The 18,560-nt window shown below is 44.8% G+C and overlaps 1 protein-coding gene across 2 annotated transcripts in view; it reads left to right on the forward strand.

Annotated features, from left to right (window-relative positions):
• Positions 1–292: 292 nt before the first annotated feature.
• The window catches only part of LOC137632695 (uncharacterized), a 63,586-nt gene continuing 45,318 nt past the window's right edge, over positions 293–18,560 (forward strand). For both annotated transcript variants that reach the window (XM_068364799.1, XM_068364800.1), the window contains exons 1-2: positions 293–433; positions 846–1,018. The gene's annotated coding sequence lies outside the window, so the exon portion shown is untranslated. The remainder of the gene's footprint in view (positions 434–845; positions 1,019–18,560) is intronic.

The following is an 18,560-nucleotide window of genomic DNA, read 5'->3' on the forward strand; positions in this document are numbered from 1 at the left end:
ACCAGAGGAGGGTATCACACTTATAAAATAACTTACTTTGACGGCTGCTTTTCCGGTCCCATTCAGCAGGGGAACCCCACTCTCTACGAATACATAGTGAAGACACCTCCGTTAAGTTAGAACTAAAACCAAAGTCACTTCTGTATTAAATAGTTAAATTCAAGAAAACTCTTTGAATATTTTAAAACATATAGTCTAACTTCCCTAACAACATCAAATATATTTCGTGTGCATTTGACTTCTATTTAAGTTTATGAATATTAATTCTAGCATATGATATCGAGTTAAACTAACTAGTCAACGAACGTTTTGTATTGGAAAAGATATTGAAGGGGAAATTTTCTCATGGAATTTGCGGAGACTAAGAATCGCCTATTATTGCGTGGACAAACAATAAAATCACTCCAATGACTGCTAATAAAGGATAGAAAAGGTAACAATTATATTGCGCTTTTTCTATAATCTTTATACTTTGCGATTAGTATAATAAAAATGCATTGTGCAGAAAGATGTAAATATCAAGACGTGTTGGAAGTAGTTTTCAGACGAATAGGGGAATCATATTGTTGAAGAATTATGGACTTCGCCGGAACACGCAGCAAACGTTGTTATTATTATTATTATTATTATTATTATTATTATTATTATTATTATTATTATTATTATTATTACTTCCTGTAACCATACCTACCTTTTTCCAATGTTGTTTAGAGCATAAATGAGGAATTTAAGTTTAATCATATAAATGATTATGCAAAATCATTCATTTTTGCTCTTCGTGATTTATTTTGATCTATTGAAAGAAAGTTCTGTTCCGAACGATGTAACGTCAATTATCTTTTCAGATAAATGAAAATCCCGTAACAGAGTCCTTCATTCCTCCAGCCAGCTGAAGAAGATAACAATTTTCAAACCGCACGGAGTTCATTCAGAATAGAGGAAGCTGTGATTGGCCAAAGGCAATTTCTTCGACACACGCCGTCCCCTGAACGACTGTCAAAGGCCAGACTTGGAGGCGGTAGGTAGTTGTTCAGCATTGTGTTCTTAATGGAGGTTTGTAATGTTATTTCGGACGTTTTTGGGGTAAGTAATTATATGTTATATATTTCAAGATTTGAATTTTGGTGTTTTCGACCCATTTTTTATTATTCAGATACTGTAACACTGTCGATGAGATTACCGTCTTCTGTTAACGTGTTATTTCGGACGTTTTTGGGCAAGTAATTAAATAGTATATATTTCAAGATTTGAATTTTGGTGTTTTTCGACCCATTTTTATTATTCAGATACAGTAACTCTGCTGCTAAGATTACTGTCACCAATTACTTTACTTACTTTTACTTACTTTTACTCTGATAGCTGCTTTTCCGGTCCCATACAGCAAGGGAACCCCACTCTCTACAGGACCTCCACTGTCATTTTACCTTGTTCGTTCTGAGTATTTAACGTTTCATAGTGTGTTTTCAACCCATTTGTATGGGAGTAAGCACTGTTGTCTTCTTCTTTTTGAAGGACTTTGCTTTGGCTTTGGGGTAGACCGTAGTCTCGATCAGGCTGCCCTGCCTGATTACTATAAAAACTTAAATTACGTGCCGCTTGATTTCGCGTTTTCATTTCGATGTGAATTGTAAATGCATAGTTTTGCCTTAACAATGATTTTGAAAGATTTAATTATTCTAGAGCTTCATACATCATTTTGAATGCATTGCATATGTGGTTTGTTTATAAATGTTGGTAAAAAAATGGTTGCAACTGTATAGAAAAAATGCTTGGCCAACCGCTTCATATCTTGCCAACAATTTATGCTTATTGTTAATCATATGCATAAAGTTAAAGCTAACTACTTGATGGGGGTGGACAATTCTTTTAGTAACTATATAATAAGCAGTTGTTTTTGCGAGAAATTTTCGATGCCAGGTTTTTCTACTCTTAACCATAATTTTTTATACAGTATTTTTGGGCTCAAGCCATGGCGTCCTGATGGAAGGTTCCTTTTTGGTAGCTTCCTTGGGTATATAACTACTAAGATATTCCCAGAGAATTTAACCACAGGTTATCACAGAATTCTAACTTCTGGAGCGAGTATCCTAAAGGTTTCCCTTTAAGACATCGTATATCAACAGGGGACGCATGTATTAACGCGCCACATAGCTATCTGCACCCCATACAGAGTTAACACTTCGATATGGAGGGACGGAGAATAGCTGGGGAGCTGTTCCACAGCTAATCTCGTCCGTGGCTACTTTTGGTACTCGAGACGTAAACAAACGGGCGCCATTGCTAAATGACGTCACGTCCGTCCTCATCCTTCTGCTAGTAGCTCGCCTATCTTAGACGGATTTTCCCTACGCTCTTTTTATCAACCTGCATCTTCGTCATGTCGCTACCTTCGGCCTCGCCTTCTTCTGGAAAGTTGAGTACAAGGTTCCAGTATTGTTTATTTAAGCTCTGACTGTAAAGTAAAATTTACTTTTCGAGATAATTGATGTTTTGTGGCAGAGCTGTGCCTCGACCGGACCCGCCATTTTATGGCGTCGCTGTTGTTCTGCATGCCTTATTTAGTTAGCCTCAACAGCGTTTTCCGGCCTCATTAACTAATCGATACTATTAGTTATTTAGTCTTCATAGCTAGGAACTTTTATATCGTGTTTTGACGCTTTATTATCGGTCATCGACTGACCCCATACCAGTTGGCTACTATAGCCCCCAGGCCAGAGCGCCTATATCAGTGTTCATGCATGATATTTTTCAGTGATCCTAGGCTTACTTATGAAGATAGTGGCATTATTTTACAATACTATTGACTGTGATGCAAGTGTTTTCACCTTCAGGGACCATATAAGGGACAGGTTAGATAGTGTGTCTTTCTAACCTAACCTACAAGTAGGACTCCTATATGCTTCCTTCATCCCCTGCCTTAGGGCATCCCCTCTGTGTAGCCTTGCTCCCCCTACCACGTAAGGGGATCAAGCTCATATCAGAGTATTATATCGCCTCTCTGTCCTCCCTAAGGGAATGATCCCCCTTAGGGTTGCGTCCGAGAATGAGGAACGGCTAGTCCTTCCTCTATTGCTGGGGCTAGGTCTCCGACCTTTCCTGCAATAGCGATACGTCTTCCATCCTTCCTAGTTCAGGAGGTAACATCCCTGCCCTAGGTTAGGTTTTGGAGGGGTTAGTTCTGTTCCTTGCTGAAACGATACCCATGCACCGTTTTCAGACAAGCTGCCTTACCTTAGGCTAGGGAGTGTCCTCCCTTCCTCAGTGGCCGCTCTGGTATAGAACCTCCTCCACGGAAGACCCTTCTCTTCTCCCCTCCCCACCTATCTCTTGTATGGCCTAGCCTATACTTGGGTTAGTCTATACCCATCTGTCCCCTGTCCTACAACTCCTCCTTAGGGTGGAGTGATAGGACTACCTTGAGCTCCTGTGTGCAGTCCGCTCTGGTACATATACCCTTCATAGTGTCCTATGGGGTTAGCCACTGGATGCGTTCTGTCTGCAGGGGTTTCCCCCCCCCCCTGCTCTTGGGTGTCCCCTAGCCCTCCCTTGGGCTACCTTAGCTCCCGGTCCTCTGCGGCCCCTGCTTCTGGGTGATAGGGTCAGCGTCTATCATGGGTACACCCACTCAGGTGGGATGTCTGGGGGTCCGTGGCCGGACCCCTACATCCCTCCTTCTGTCTCTTTCTCTATCCTGGTGCCGGTCCCTTGCCGCCTCCACTGTCGGTGATACCAACCTCCTACCTTGGTGACTTATCCCTTACCCTCCGGGCCGCCAGTCCTCCGTGTGCCGGGGGACTGCCGCCTGCCGCCGGCTTCCAGCCATGGCTTTCCCTCCTTCCTCATAGCTTGGTCGTCCGTCCACCGGCCGGCTTCCGCCGCCGGCAGTCCGGTTCTGCTATAACCATCCTTGTTCCTGTCACCAAGCCGGCAACCTCCGGCTGCCGGAGCCGCCGCTCCCCCCCGCCGGCGTGCCGCCGCTGTGCCGGCGGCCGCCACCCTGGTATTACAGTGAACCCTCGTTTATCGCGGTAGATAGGTTCCAGACGCGGGCGCGATAGGTGAAAATCCACGAAGTAGTGACAGCATATTTACCTATTTATTTAACATGTATATTCGGACTTTTAAAACCTTCCCTTGTACGTAGTACTGTTAACAAACCACCCTTTAATGTACAGAACACTTAATGCATGTACTACAGCACCCTAAACTAAAACAGGCACAAATATTAAAGGCGATTTTATATCATGTGTTTCCTAAACACCTAAAAAGCACGATAAAAAATGGCAACCAATGTTTTGTTTACGTTCATCTCTGATCATAATGAAGAAACAAACTCATTTAGTGTACACATATATGTACGTATAGGTTAGTTTTTGCATCGATTATATTGATTATACAGTACTGTATGTTGATTTTTTTATTACCAATGTTTTAGTTTACGTATTTTTCTTAGGACTTCCAAATGAAATCTTTTTCTTTATGACGCCGCCTGAAACGACGGCGTGTACGCTCAGTAAACAACCACGCTCAGAACAAACAAGGCATTTAACGCGCATGATGATAGTGATAAATAATGATACAGTACATACAGTATTTACAGTAAAAGCATTTACAAAATATGTTACCTTACAAATATAAATTATACAGTACTTGTACGTAGCAAAGCAGGAAAACAATTTGAGAGAGAGAGAGAGAGAGAGAGAGAGAGAGAGAGAGAGAGAGAGAGAGAGAGAGAGAGAGAGAGATTGTTTTACGTACGTAAATGTAAATTTTAAACAAAAAAAATATGATAGGTTACAACATGTAGACTTTTAAAACCTTACCTTTAACTTAATGCATACAGTACGTACATTACTAAACTATAAAACAGGTTAAAGTAAAAAATAAAGATTGTTACTGTACTCACCACGAAAGAAGTTCAAGAAAAACTTGAATGACGATGGCGATGAATTTGCTGCACAGTAGAAATGATGATGATGAAGCTGATGATGTGTTCTACTGTGCAGTCAATGATAGTATTTTACGTCTCTTCAGACGGAGGTGTCTTTTCCTGGGACACCTCTTCAACTTCTTCAATTTCTTCCGAAGGCGTACTAGCAGGAGGAACTGGCTCTTTTTTGCGAGGCTGGAAGAACATTGTGATCGGAAGTTGTTGCCGCTGCTTCTTTTTTCGATCCAAGAGCATCCTGTAGGGAGTCATGATGTCATCGACCTTATTTGAGAATTGCATCGAGCGAACCATATCCTCGTCCCACTCTTGTAACATTTCTTTCGCCTCCTTCATATGGTTGCAGAACTTGGCAAGCCGTTCTAATGTTAAGCCCGTTTCTTCGACATTTTCTTGGGTCTCTTCCTGGGTACCCTCACTCTCTTCCTCACTTGCCGATTTCGTCAGGTCTTCGAGGTCTGCGTCAGTTAGGGGCTGGGAATGGCAGTCCAACAACTTGTCGACGTCTTCAGTCGTCATGTCGCCAAACCCGTCACCTCCAATTATGGCAGCCAACTGCACAGATTTCCGTATTGCAGAGTGTTGGATTTCCGACGGAGTAAATCCCTTGTCGTCGTAAACAATATCGGGCCACAGCTTCTTCCAGCTCGCATTTACGGTTGCAGGTTTCATCTCTTGAAGTGCCTTTTGAATATTCTGCAGGCACGTGGCTATGGTGTACTGCCGCCAGTACGCCTTCAAGTTGAAATCTTCATCCTCGTCATCTTGGGCAGCATCCACACACGCAACGAGGTCCGCCAAGGTATTCTTCGTGTAGAGGGCCTTGAACGCCCTGATAACCCCCTGGTCCATCGGTTGAATTAATGACGTGGTGTTGGGTGGCAGGAATTCAACCTGAACGCCCTCACGCGACAGGTCAGTTGCGTGTCCACCAGCGTTATCCATAAGGAGAAGGATCTTGAATGGCAAGCCCTTCTCTAAGTGATATTCATGGACTTGCGGGATGAAACACTGGTGGAACCAGTTGGAGGTCAGCATCTTCGTAATCCATGCTTTTTGATTATGCATCCAGTACACGGGAAGGAGATTCTTATTTTTATTTTTCAAAGCGCGAGGATTTTTCGACTTATAAATAAGCCCCGGCTTTAACAAAAATCCAGCAGCATTGCCACACATCCCGAGGGTAACGCGATCCTTGAATGCCTTAAAGCCAGAGGCTTTGGCTTCCTCTTTGAACAGGAAAGTTCGCGACGGCATTCTCTTCCAAAACAAGCCGGTTTCATCCATATTAAACACTTGTTCCGGCTTGTATCCACCTTCAGCGATAATGTTCTTGAAAGTCTGGTTCACGTAAGTTTCAGCAGCGGCAGTGTCAGCGGAAGCAGACTCCCCATGCAGGAAAACGCTTTTCAGGGCGAAGCGTTTCTGAAACTTCGCGAACCATCCTTTGCTTGCGGAAAAACGTTTCTGAGGCTGGGAATCAGTGGATGTCCCTGGTTGAGGATCATCTGCATCATCATCATCTTCAGCATGGTTGCCGTCGTCGTCTTTAGGTTCCTTTGCAGCAAAATTCTCATATAAGCTCAAAGCCTTTGTTTGGATGGTGTTCGTATCCAACGCTATGTTCTTCTTCCGGCAGTCGGCAATCCACACAGCTAAAGCACCTTCCATGCGTACGATCGTTTTATTACGCGTTGTAACGACTCGCTTCGCTGATCTGCTAAAGGTGATTGCAGCAGTCTTTCTAATGTTCGCCTCGTCCTTCTTGATGTAGCGAACGGTGGATTCGTTGATGCCAAAATGGCGGCCGGCGGCCGCGTAACTTCTACCATCTTTTAACATGTCGAGAAGCGTAACCTTCTCAGCTATCGTCATCATCCTTCGGTGGTGTTTAGGCTCACTACCAGCCTTACTAGAAGCAGAACGCTTGGGAGGCATTGTAACAGAAAGTTCAACAAAAAGTTCAACTTAAAACAGTCGCACACAGCACAGATTAAACTTCACAAACTTAAGAACGTCTACTCAGCAATACGCGGAAAGAGAAAGTGAACGATGCAGCCCCGCGAGAACTTTGATGCTGCGGGTAGAAGATGCGGGCAAAACACCAATCACAGGCTAGATAACAAAACTTGAGTTTTGATTCGTCATCTATCAGCGCTTGAACCAATCACAACCCGTCTTACAGTACTATGGCGTGTTGGTTACTCATAGAAGATGCCCCCGCGCATACTGAACGTACGTAGATTAAGTACAATACCGTAATAATAATAAATAATGATAATAATACTGTACAGTAATAATAATAATAATAATAATTAATAATAATAACAATAATAATTTTATTAACAACAACAACAATAATAATAATAATAACAATAATAATAAAAATTTACGTACGCTATTTTACGCCTCTCTCTCTCTCTCTCTCTCTCTCTCTCTCTCTCTCTCTCTCTCTCTCTCTCTCTCTCTCTCGTACGCTTACAGTATTCGAAATGTGATTTTTGCAACAAAGAATATTATTGGATGCAGTACTGTACTACGTACGTATACATACAAAAGATTCATGGAAAAGAAGCACATCCATTACAGTACACACCATTCTAATATGGTATGACGGCATCTGATTTGCGTTTCATGTTCGATTTAATTTTACTACGTACTGAATTATCGTATGATCACATTCTCTTTTCGTGTTTTATTTCTTTCTGTGCTGAATTATATATCATATGTAATGCAATGAACAATCAGTAAGAGCAGATATTACTAATTACAGTATTAATGGAATTACAGGTAACAAAATATCGTATTTGGTTGTCTTCAGATTTCGCGGTATTTTCGAATTTTCCGGAAAATCCGCGATATGTATATATATATGGGTTATGGGAAAACCCCGCGAAGTGGTGAATCCGCGATTGTCGAACCGCGAAGTAGCGAGGGTTCACTGTACTCTTGACGTCTATATTGTCTTCCCTAATGCCAGAAACCCTGCTGGAGTGGCCTTCGGCGTGCCGGCGGTCTGCCTGAGCCTTCCGGAGGCGTCAAAGCAACTTGCACCCCCTTCTTCTAGCTATCATCTGATGTCGATAGCCCTACATCGCAACCAGATGGTTTGATTACATAATGGATAGGTATTGCCTTACCGTTCCATTAGTAACCATGCTGTCTTCATGCATATCACAGATTTCCAGCATGCTACGTGTATCTTAGCACGGCTGGTTACCGGAAACCGTTACCCTATGGGATCTTCTACGTTCCCAATCCTTGGGTCTGAGTGGCCTCAGTCCCAGTTCTATATCCTTGGCAATCCCCACTAGAATTCCCACTGCCTTCACGGCATGCTATGTTGAATTCTGCCCTGTGTCCTCGGTCACAACAAATTGCCTACGGATAAGGTTACGGTAACCGGCCGGGCGGGTTACACGGAGGATGTGTCTATCTCCTTCTTTTCCGCCCACTCTCTGAACGTCACAGTATTTCTACCACTTAATATTAGGTTAAAGATTAATCACTTAATACTTAACCTTAAAATAGAAGTCATCCGTATGACTCCCCCATACTCATGTCCTCTTTCTCTTACAGGAGGAGTACGTGAAGTGCGACCATGGCTTCTGTGGAGTGAAGCGCCCGTACTTTTATGGGCACACGGCGTGTAGGACTCACGCCCCTTGTGCAAATAAAAAAGGTGATCTGAAGTTCTGGGACCCACTGAACTGTACGGTCTACCAGGAACGCCTGGTCGAGGCGTTCAATAACCCTCCCTCAGTGGAGGTTAGGGACGCTTCTCGAGAGAAGCTACGCAAATGGGTGCGTGGCTTCCAGAAGAACGCCACTGGACCGTACCTTGCCACCGAAGACTTGAGGGCCTTACTGTTCCCAAAGGCATCCCCAGACTCTGTGGTCCCCAAGGATCAGATCCCCACCGTCCAGATCACGGTGGAACCCGATGTTGTCATGGCTCAGTCCATGCACGAGTGTCGCCTGGATACCGACAACGCGGAATGTATGTCGGAAGTGTCGGAGACAACGGAGAGGAACCTCATGGCCGAAGAATTGGACTATGAGTAGGACCAAGTGGAATACGCTGGGTCGGAGCAAGAGGTCGCTCCGCCTTCCACCACCACCCCAACTCCTACACCGACGGAAGTATCACTCCCGTCTACCTCCGCCACCCCGGACCCCATCCCAACCAGCGCCCAGGAGATGTTTCGGACGCTCGAAGCCATCATGGACAAGAAACTCTGTGAGACACACAAATACATCAGGACCATGGGAAGTTCCAAGGAGCCGAAAAGGAATTCGGTTAAGGACCTCCCTGCATGCTCGCACGCCAACCCCTGGAGGTATGCCGAGCATATGCCGATCACAACGGGCAGGATCTTCATCAGTGAGAAGGTCGGCTCGGTTGTCCTGGAAGAAGTGGAATTCTTCCCAAGTTTTGAGGCTTACCCGGACTGTTACGTCCGGCTTTAATCCGAACCTGCCTCTAAAGAAGAGACCGAACCTAAGGAGGTGATAGTGTTCGATCTCCCGAAGGCCCAGGCTATGATGGCCAACACCCTTAAAAGTAGGGGTTTTACCTGTTCAAAGCTTCCGGCGTTGAGCAAGAAGCGCCCTACCTACGTCGCACCTGATGATGCGATCCTCCCCTTCATGGAAAAGGCCTTCGCAGCGGTACACAGGGCAGTGGAAGAAGGGAAACCTTGCCCTGCACTGGAGGAGTGCAGACCCTTCTCCCTGGTCACTTCCCCCGATGCTCGACACTGGAAGGATGTCCAACATACCTTCGTGGTGGGAAAACTAGATCCTGACGTTGCTGGACGTCAGTTTAACGGAGACCTCCCGAAACTTAATGACCACCTCCTTCGTTGGGAACAAGATACGAAAGAAAGGCTTGCCGCATCCATGTCCCTCCAGGTCCAGCTTGACGTCATGGCCGGTGACACTAGAGTCCCCGACCACTACATGGTGCTCGCCAAGACGCATCTGGCGACTGTAGTCAAGGACTTATACAGCTTCATGAAAGCTCGGAGAGCCTGTCGTGAATTCGTGTTCTCAAGTACCACAGTGAGACACGAACCCCGAAGGCTAATTTCCTCCAACATCTGGGGTAAGCACCTCATTCGCTCTGATCTGGTGAAAGAGATTACCGACAAGGCCGCCACGGAGAACAGGAACCTTCTTTACAAGTGGGGCATGTCGAAGAAGAGGAAATCCTCTCAGGACGACGGCCCTCAACCTAAGAGGAGATCCTCTAAGCCGAAACCCCAGCAACGTCAACAGAGACGGCAGTTTCCGGGACCCGCTACTCCCCAAGTGGCTGCTCAGCCACAACAGACCTTTCAGCTGGTCACCCAACTGGTCTTGCCCCAATCACCGGTTTTCACCCCTGCCTTTGAGCAACAGACGACTACCTTTCGTCCCAAAGGTTGAGGCTCAAGCAGAGGTGCAGGCAGAGACGCATCTCGCCGTCCCTCCAGAGGCAGAGGAGGAAAGGGAGCTAGCGGCCGAGGTGGCACACCCTCGGGACACCAGAAGCAATGAAGTGCTTCCGGTGGGAGGAAGACTCCGCCAATTCCAGGATCGTCAGACCTTCGATCCCTGGGCACACAGCATCGTCGACAAGGGTCTAGGCTGGAGTTGGACTCAACCACCCCCAACCTTCCAGCAATTCTTCCAACAATCTCCCCCTTCTGGAAGAATATGTCCTAGATCTCTTGAACAAGAAGGTGATTAGGAGGGTAAAGTCAACCAGGTTCCAAGGGAGACTGTTTTGCGTCCCCAAGAAGGACTCCGACAAGCTCAGAGTCATTCTAGACTTATCCCCCCTCAACAAGTTCATAGCGAACAACAAGTTTAAGATGCTGACTCTTCATCAGATAAGGACCCCTCTGCCTCAGGGTTCCTACACGGTCCCCATAGACCTGGCGGATGCCTATTGGTACATTCCAATGAACCACCACGCTTCCTCCTACCTAGGATTTCGACTCCAAAGGGAAAAGCTACGCCTTCAGGGCCATGCCCTTCGGCCTCAACGTGGCCCCTCGGATCTTCACAAAGCTGGCAGATGCCATCGTTCAACAGCTGCGCCTCCGAGACGTCCAGGTGATGGCCTACCTCGACGACTGGATAGCCTGGGCTCCATCGCCCGAGGATTGTTTAAAATCCTGCAACAAAGTCACCCATTTCCTAGAACACCTGGGATTCAAGATAAACGCAAAGAAATCTCGCCTCTCCAGCTCAAAGGTTCCAATGGCTAAGAACCCAGAGGAACCTTCAGTCACACCGCCTTTCCATCCCCCAGAAGAAAAGGAAGGAAATAGCAGGATCTGTCAAGCGACTGCTGAAATCCCAACGGATCTCAAGACGTCGGCAGGAACGAGTTCTAGGCTCTCTACAGTTTGCCTCAGTGATAAACCCAGTGCTACGTGCACAGCTAAAGGATGCCGCGGGAGTCTGGAGACGTTCCGCATCCATCGCTCGAAGAGACCTCAAGAGACGGCTCCCAAACGGACTTCGGCTGCTCCTCAAGCCGTAGTCGGAAGCAAAGGCCCTGAAAAGGTCCATTCCTCTTCAACACCCACCTCCATCACTCAACATCCACACGGATGCTTCGCTGGAGGGTTGGGGAGGTCACTCCCACCAAAAATAGGCTCAAGGCACATGGTCTCCCCTATTCAAGACGTTTCACATCAACATCTTGGAGGCCATGGCGGTCCTTCTAACGCTGAAGAAACACTCCCCGCCTCCCTCGATCCATATTCGTCTATCCCTAGACAACTTGGTGGTAGTTCGATGTCTCAATCGCCAAGGCTCAAGATCGCCCCAGATAATCAGGTGCTTCTGACAATCTTCCGTCTGGCAGAGAAGAAGAAATGGCACCTGTCTGCAGTTCACCTACAAGGATCCCGCAACGTGACGGCGGACGCTCTATCCCGGACAAGTCCGATAGAGTCGGAATGGTCTCTAGACGCAAGATCATTCTCCTTCATCTCTCACCAAGTCCCAGAACTTCAGACCGATCTCTTCGCAACGAGCGACAATAATCAACTTCCTCGATATATAGCCCCGTCCGAGGACCCCAAGGCAGAAGCAGTGGACGCCATGTCACTGGACTGGAACAGATGGTCCAAGATCTACCTGTTCCCTCCCACCAACCTTCTGCTGAAAGTCCTTTCCAAGCTAAGAACCTTCAAAGGGACAGCGGCCCTAGTGGCTCCCAAGTGGCCCCGGAGCAATTGGTACCCCCTGGTCCTAGAGCTGCAGCCCACGCTGATCCCTCTCCCAGGCCCAGTACTCTCCCAGCAAGTACAGAAGTCGACTGTCTTCGCTTCATCATCGAAAATCAAGGACCTTCATCTCATGATTTTCTCTCCCTAGCCGCGAAGAAAAGGTTTGGGATCTTGAAGAAAAGTCTAGACTTCCTCGAGGAATACAAGACCGAATCCACACGACGGCAATACGAATCATCCTGGAGAAAATGGGTCTCATTCGTCAAGGCAAAAATCCTACGGAAATCACCATTGATTTTTGCATGTCCTTCTTTATTCACCTTCACGGACAGGGCTTGGCAGCCAACACGATTTCTACTTGCAAATCGGCCTTGACTAAACCACTAATGTATGCCTTCCAGATTGATCTGTCCAACGACATCTTCAATAAACTCCATTTTGCCTCCAACTTGGACAATGATTCGTGCCCTCTCAAGGATCTGACTCAGAAAGTTATCTTTCTTTTGCTCTTGCTTCAGGAGCCCGAGTCAGCGAAATAGTGGCATTATCAAGGGACGAGGGTCACATCCTGTTTACAGATTCAGGTGACCTTACCCTCTTCCCGGATCCGACGTTTCTCGCCAAAAACGAATTACCCACCAAAAGATGGGGCCCTTGGAGAATATGCCCTCTGAAAGAAGATGCCTCTCTATGTCCAGTAGAGAGCCTCAAGGTCTATCTTCATAGAACTTCGAACTTTGGTGGAGGCCAACTCTTTAAAGGAGAAACTTCGGACAGCGACCTGTCACTGAAACAACTAAGAGCGAAAATCACCTACTTCATTCGCAGAGCGGATCCTGACAGTTCACCCGCCGGTCACGATCCTAGAAAAGTTGCATTGTCTCTGAATTTCTTTCAGAGTATGGATTTCGAAAGTCTTAAGAGTTTCACAGGCTGGAAATCCTCGCGTGTTTTCTTCAAACATTGTGCGAAACAAGTGCACGAAGTCAAACATTTGTGGTAGCCGCAGGTAGTGTTACGAAACCTGCACCTATCTCAGCATAGAACAGTGAGTTACTTGGGACTCTAACTCCTCGGGTGCCTATGTTGACCCTCGCGTGATACGTAGTGATTTCAAAAACACTTAGTGTTTTTTCATAGACTGTTCTTCTCCCAGGTGAAATGTCATAGTCGTCACATGAGTGCCGCATGCCTAGAGCATGATGTGTTTTATTTTAATAGACTGACGTTCCTCTGGAACGAGTGCCTACTAATAATTTGAAATTCCCTTTCAGATTCAAGAGCAAGTCTTTCATGACTATGTACATTATAATTTATTGTAAATAACTTTTACAATTTCATTGCATTTCCTTAACATGTTCTGCAATGGTGAAATAAAATTTCTATTTTATTATTTGTGCGTCTCAATCCGCTCATACTTATACTATGAAATACATGACTGTCATAGTTTTATTATCCCCTTCCTCTTATGTCGATGAAGATGATTAAGGGTTCAACCCTTATCATATACTCACTTCTGCAACGTAATATTCCTACTCGAATACTTACTTACATCATACCTTAGAGACCAGACGACTCTATTCACATACAGTGCCTAACCACCACCTGTCTGCCTTTGTGAATGTTCCTATATGAATGCCAACCATTCAGTCTTGTCTCCGAGTTCTTCATGTTCTCCCAGCAAGGTGAGTAGCCCTTCGATGACCACTTTGATCTTCGGCATGGTCCGTTGGGACTTCGCTGCCAAGGGGGGCAGGAAGTTTCTTCCTATTGGTTCTCTTATTGAGGTTACTATGCTTATCCTGTCAAAGCCCTAGGCACTTATACTACAAGGGGAAAATCTACCACGATACATTGATTCTCTGGTACTCTTCCATCAGGACGCCATGGCTTGAGCCCAAAAAACGGATTTTGAGCGAAGCGAAAAATCTATTTTTGGGTGAGATAGCCATGGCGTCCTGATGGACCCTCCCTGCTACTTTGTTCCGTGAGTCAGGTCCCACCCTGCGCTGCTGTATCATGGTGATCGGCAAGCAACTGGCTTCAGGATGAGGATGGACGTGACGTCATTTAGCAATGGCGCCCGTTTGTTTACGTCTCGAGTACCAAAAGTAGCCACGGACGAGATTAGCTGTGGAACAGCTCCCCAGCTATTCTCCGTCCCTCCATATCGAAGTGTTAACTCTGTATGGTGTGCAGATAGCTATGTGGCGCGTTAATACATGCGTCCCCTGTTGATATACGATGTCTTAAAGGGAAACCTTTAGGATACTCGCTCCAGAAGTTAGAATTCTGTGATAACCTGTGGTTAAATTCTCTGGGAATATCTTAGTAGTTATATACCCAAGGAAGCTACCAAAAAGGAACCTTCCATCAGGACGCCATGGCTATCTCACCCAAAAATAGATTTTTCGCTTCGCTCAAAATCCGTTATATTTTTTATAGCTTTGTACAGTAAATTTCTGAATTGACTTCGGTTGACCTCCTAATTAAAATAATTTGCTGTTATCTATTACAGATAAGTGTGGCATTACCTCTTTGGTAATGTTAACTTCTGTACTTTGGTTTATGCCGGGTGAGGCTTTATTTTAGTTCTATTTAAAATGTTCCTTCCCCCCTAAAATGCTCTACAGTATATCCTCGCCGTGGACTCGTAGTCTTGAATTATTTTGAAAGGGAGCCTTAATCTTAAAACTAACAAGGATCAAAATCGTTTGAATTGATTTCCAGCCATTTAACTAGATAATACAACGACGGGGCTTCCCTCATGCGCCCAAAGGCCTCGTACGCCTTTGCATTAGGCCATGTGGGTTGAATCCATACATCTGTCCATTAAAGGCTTGAAACTTGAGAGTATGAACAAATATTATAATACCTCTATTTCCATTAGTAGGGTCCTTTTTAAATGTCCGTCAACAAGGAATTCGCTATGAGAGATGCTGGCTGTATTTTATAGGTAGTAGGTTGGTTAGGGTACCAGCCACCCGTTGAGATACTACCGTTAGAGTGTTATGGGGTCCATTGACTGGCCAGAGAGTACTACATTGGATCCTTCTCTCTAGTCGCGGTTAATTTTCCCTTTGGTAGAGAGTTATGGGGTTCATTGAATAGTTTGGCCTATTCTTTACAGATTCTCCTCTGTCCACTTACACCTTACAACTGAGATTACCAAAACATTCTTCTTCACCCAAGGGGCTAACTACTGCACTGTAATTGTTCAGTGGCCACTTCCCTCATGGTAGGGGTAGAAGAGACTCATTAGCTATGGTAAGCAGCTCTTCTAGAAGGACACTCCAAAATCAAACCATTGTTCTCTAGTCTTGGGTAGTGCCATAGCCTCTGTACTATGGGCTTCCACTGTCTTGGGTTAGACTTCTCTTGTTTGAGGGTACACTCGGGCACACTATTCTATCTTATTTCCTCCCTTCCTCTTGTTTTGTTAAAGTTTTTATAGTTTATATATGAAATATTTAATTCAATATGGTTGCTGTTCTTTGATATTAATTGGAATGCTTCCTGGTCACAATAGGTCCAAAAAGATTAGCGTAAAGATTAGGTGTACTACTGCAGCCACAATATTTGGTTGTTATTTCCATTCGTATGTGTCAGTAAAGGTAAATTATCTACAACCCGAGAGATGGAGCCAATGTAGTACGGATTTTGAGCAAAGCGAAAAAGCTATTTTTGGGTGGTATGGCCATGTCGTCCTGATGGAAGGTTCCTTTAGACAGCTTTCTAAGTGATATTTAGCTACAGTGATACTCCCAGAGAATTAACAATAGGTCTTCAGAATTCTAACTCCTGGCACGAGTATCCTTAATGCTGTATAACTTTAAGTATATTGCATAATATCAGGGGATGTATTTTTTGATACACACATGGCTATCTTCACCCCGAATAGATTTTACTCTTTGAGGGGGAAGAGTGACGAATGAAGGGGAGCCGTTATCAAGGTACCCGGTGGACCCCCTCCCTATACTACTACGGCGCCTTATTCCTTGTTACATTTAAGCAGGAATAGCTGTAGGTAGAGTAGTTTCGGGTGGGTCTTTCATTACATTGTTGTTGTTCTCCTTTTGAAAGAAGGGAGGGTACATCAGGACGACATGGCCATATCACTCAAAAATAGATTTTTCGCTTTGCTTAAAATCCGTTTTTTGGGCTCAGCCATGTTGTTCTGATGGAAGTTTAGCAGAGAATTACTAAGTACTATATCTGTGGGTTTGTATAAGTGCCTTTACTTTGAATGAGTTCCTTATATGGTCTCCTAGACCTTATATATATGACATTACTGTCATTTGTCATAGCCGCTAAATTTGGAACTAACTTAGGGCTTCCTGTCCCCTGTAGGGAATTGTCGACTTCGACTATAAGGATTCAAAGTTTGTACTTCTGTAGGAACAAGAGGGAAACTTCTTTGAGATTACCAGGTTGTTCTTTTAGAAATTCTACTAACAAGATTTTATTTTAGGAAAATAAAAGGCTCTGGACAATTTTATTCATACTTCTGAGGATGAAGAAGACGCAGATACATTCTTTTAGATTTTTATTTTCATAGACAAAAAATAAAAACAAATGGTAATGTATCAGTAGAAGGAATCTAGCCTGCATATATGAACATCTTGGTGTATATGTATTTTTTAACCTGTAGGGGAAGAATATACATATAATAATTCATTGGTAAATGCCACTCAATATTGTGAAATTAATTAGTTTTATTTCACTTAGATGTTGGATATGCTTCAACAGTGTGTACAAATGTTCACACGGCACTGGTGTTATTGGTTAGATTCTGCACCTAAATAGAACAGTTCGTAAATCACCATAATGATTTTTACTAAAAGGTATTACACTCGAAGGTGCCAACACCTTTTCACTCAATACACTATTAAGTCCCAAAACAGTCCCCTGTTCATCGCAGCGCTAGACGACAGGTTTTATGGCCCTACCTGCCACCACCACAGTGTTTTATCTCGTACACTTGCTTCGCATAATGTTTATAGAAGACTATGGATGATTTCCAACCCGTATATGAGCGGAGCCTATCAAAGTCTATGTGTTGAAAGAAGTTCAACGAAGAAGCAACTTTTCTTGGATTGTGACCTGCGGGTGTACTGTCAGGATCCGTTCGGCGAATAAAGTAGGTGAGTTTTGCACTCAGTTGTTTCAGGGATAGGTTTGATCCTGAGGTTTTGCCTCGGAAGAGCTGTCCCTCCTTGAAGTCTGAAGTTCTTCGAAGATAGACCTTAAGACACTCTACAGGACATGGAGAGACATCTTCCTTTAGAGGGCAGATTCTCCAAGGACCCCACCCTTTTGGTGGGCAGCTCGTTTTTGACGAGAAAAGGTTCAGTTCTCCCTCTTCTGTGAACTGAATATGGTCTTCGTTTCTGGGTAAGGCCACTATTTCACTAACTCTAGCCCCGGAGGCTATAGCGAACAGGAATATCACTTTTTGTGTTAGAACCTTTAGGGTGCAATCTTCGTTGTTCATGTTCGAAGCATAATGCAAGACTTTGTCCAAAGACCATGGTATTGGCTTCGGAGGGATTGCTGGTTTGAGTCTAGCGCATGCTTTCGGAATCTTATTGAAGATTTCACTTGGGAGGTCCACCTGAAAGGCGTAAAGAAGAGGTCTAGTCAAAGCTGACTTTCACACAGTTATTGTGGTGAAAGCTAGGCCTTGGTCATGAAGGTAGATGAAGGAGAGGCAGAAATCTATTGAAATTTCTGTCGGTTTCATTGTTTTTACGAAGGAAACCCATTTCTTTCAAGACGATTCATATTGTCTTCTAGTTGACTTTGACTTGTATTCTTCTTTAAAGTCGATATTGTCTTTTGAGATCCCAAACCTTTTCTTGGCTGCTAAGGCGAGAAAATTATGGTATGTATGTTTTTAGTTTTCAAGTATGAAGCGTAGAGGGTCGACTTCTGAACCAGCTGCAATAGAACTGGGTTCGTTAGAGGGAACAGCTTCAGTTTCAATTCTAGAACTAAAGGGAACCAATTGCTTCTGGGCATTTGAGGCCCACTACTACTGCTGTTCTTCTGAAGGATCTTAGCTTGTTGAGGACCTTCAGCAGGAGGTTGGTTGGTGGGAACAGATAGATTTGATTCCATCTGTTCCAATCGAGAGACAAGGCGTCTATCGCTTCTGCCTGAGGGTCCTCGTAATGGGCTACATAACGAGGTAGTTTCTTGTTGTCACTCATTGCGAAGAGGTCGATCTGCAGTTCTGGGACTTTTCCCAAGATGAAGTAGAATGAGTCTGCATCCGGGGACTATTCTGTCTCTATCGGCTTTCGCCTAGATAGAGCTTCCGCCGTCACATTGAACCCTTGCAGGTGATTGCGGAACCCTTGCAGGTGAACTGCTGATAAGTG

The sequence above is a fragment of the Palaemon carinicauda genome, chromosome 41 (assembly GCF_036898095.1).
Source record: "Palaemon carinicauda isolate YSFRI2023 chromosome 41, ASM3689809v2, whole genome shotgun sequence".
In the NCBI taxonomy this organism is placed as follows: Eukaryota; Metazoa; Arthropoda; class Malacostraca; order Decapoda; family Palaemonidae; genus Palaemon; species Palaemon carinicauda.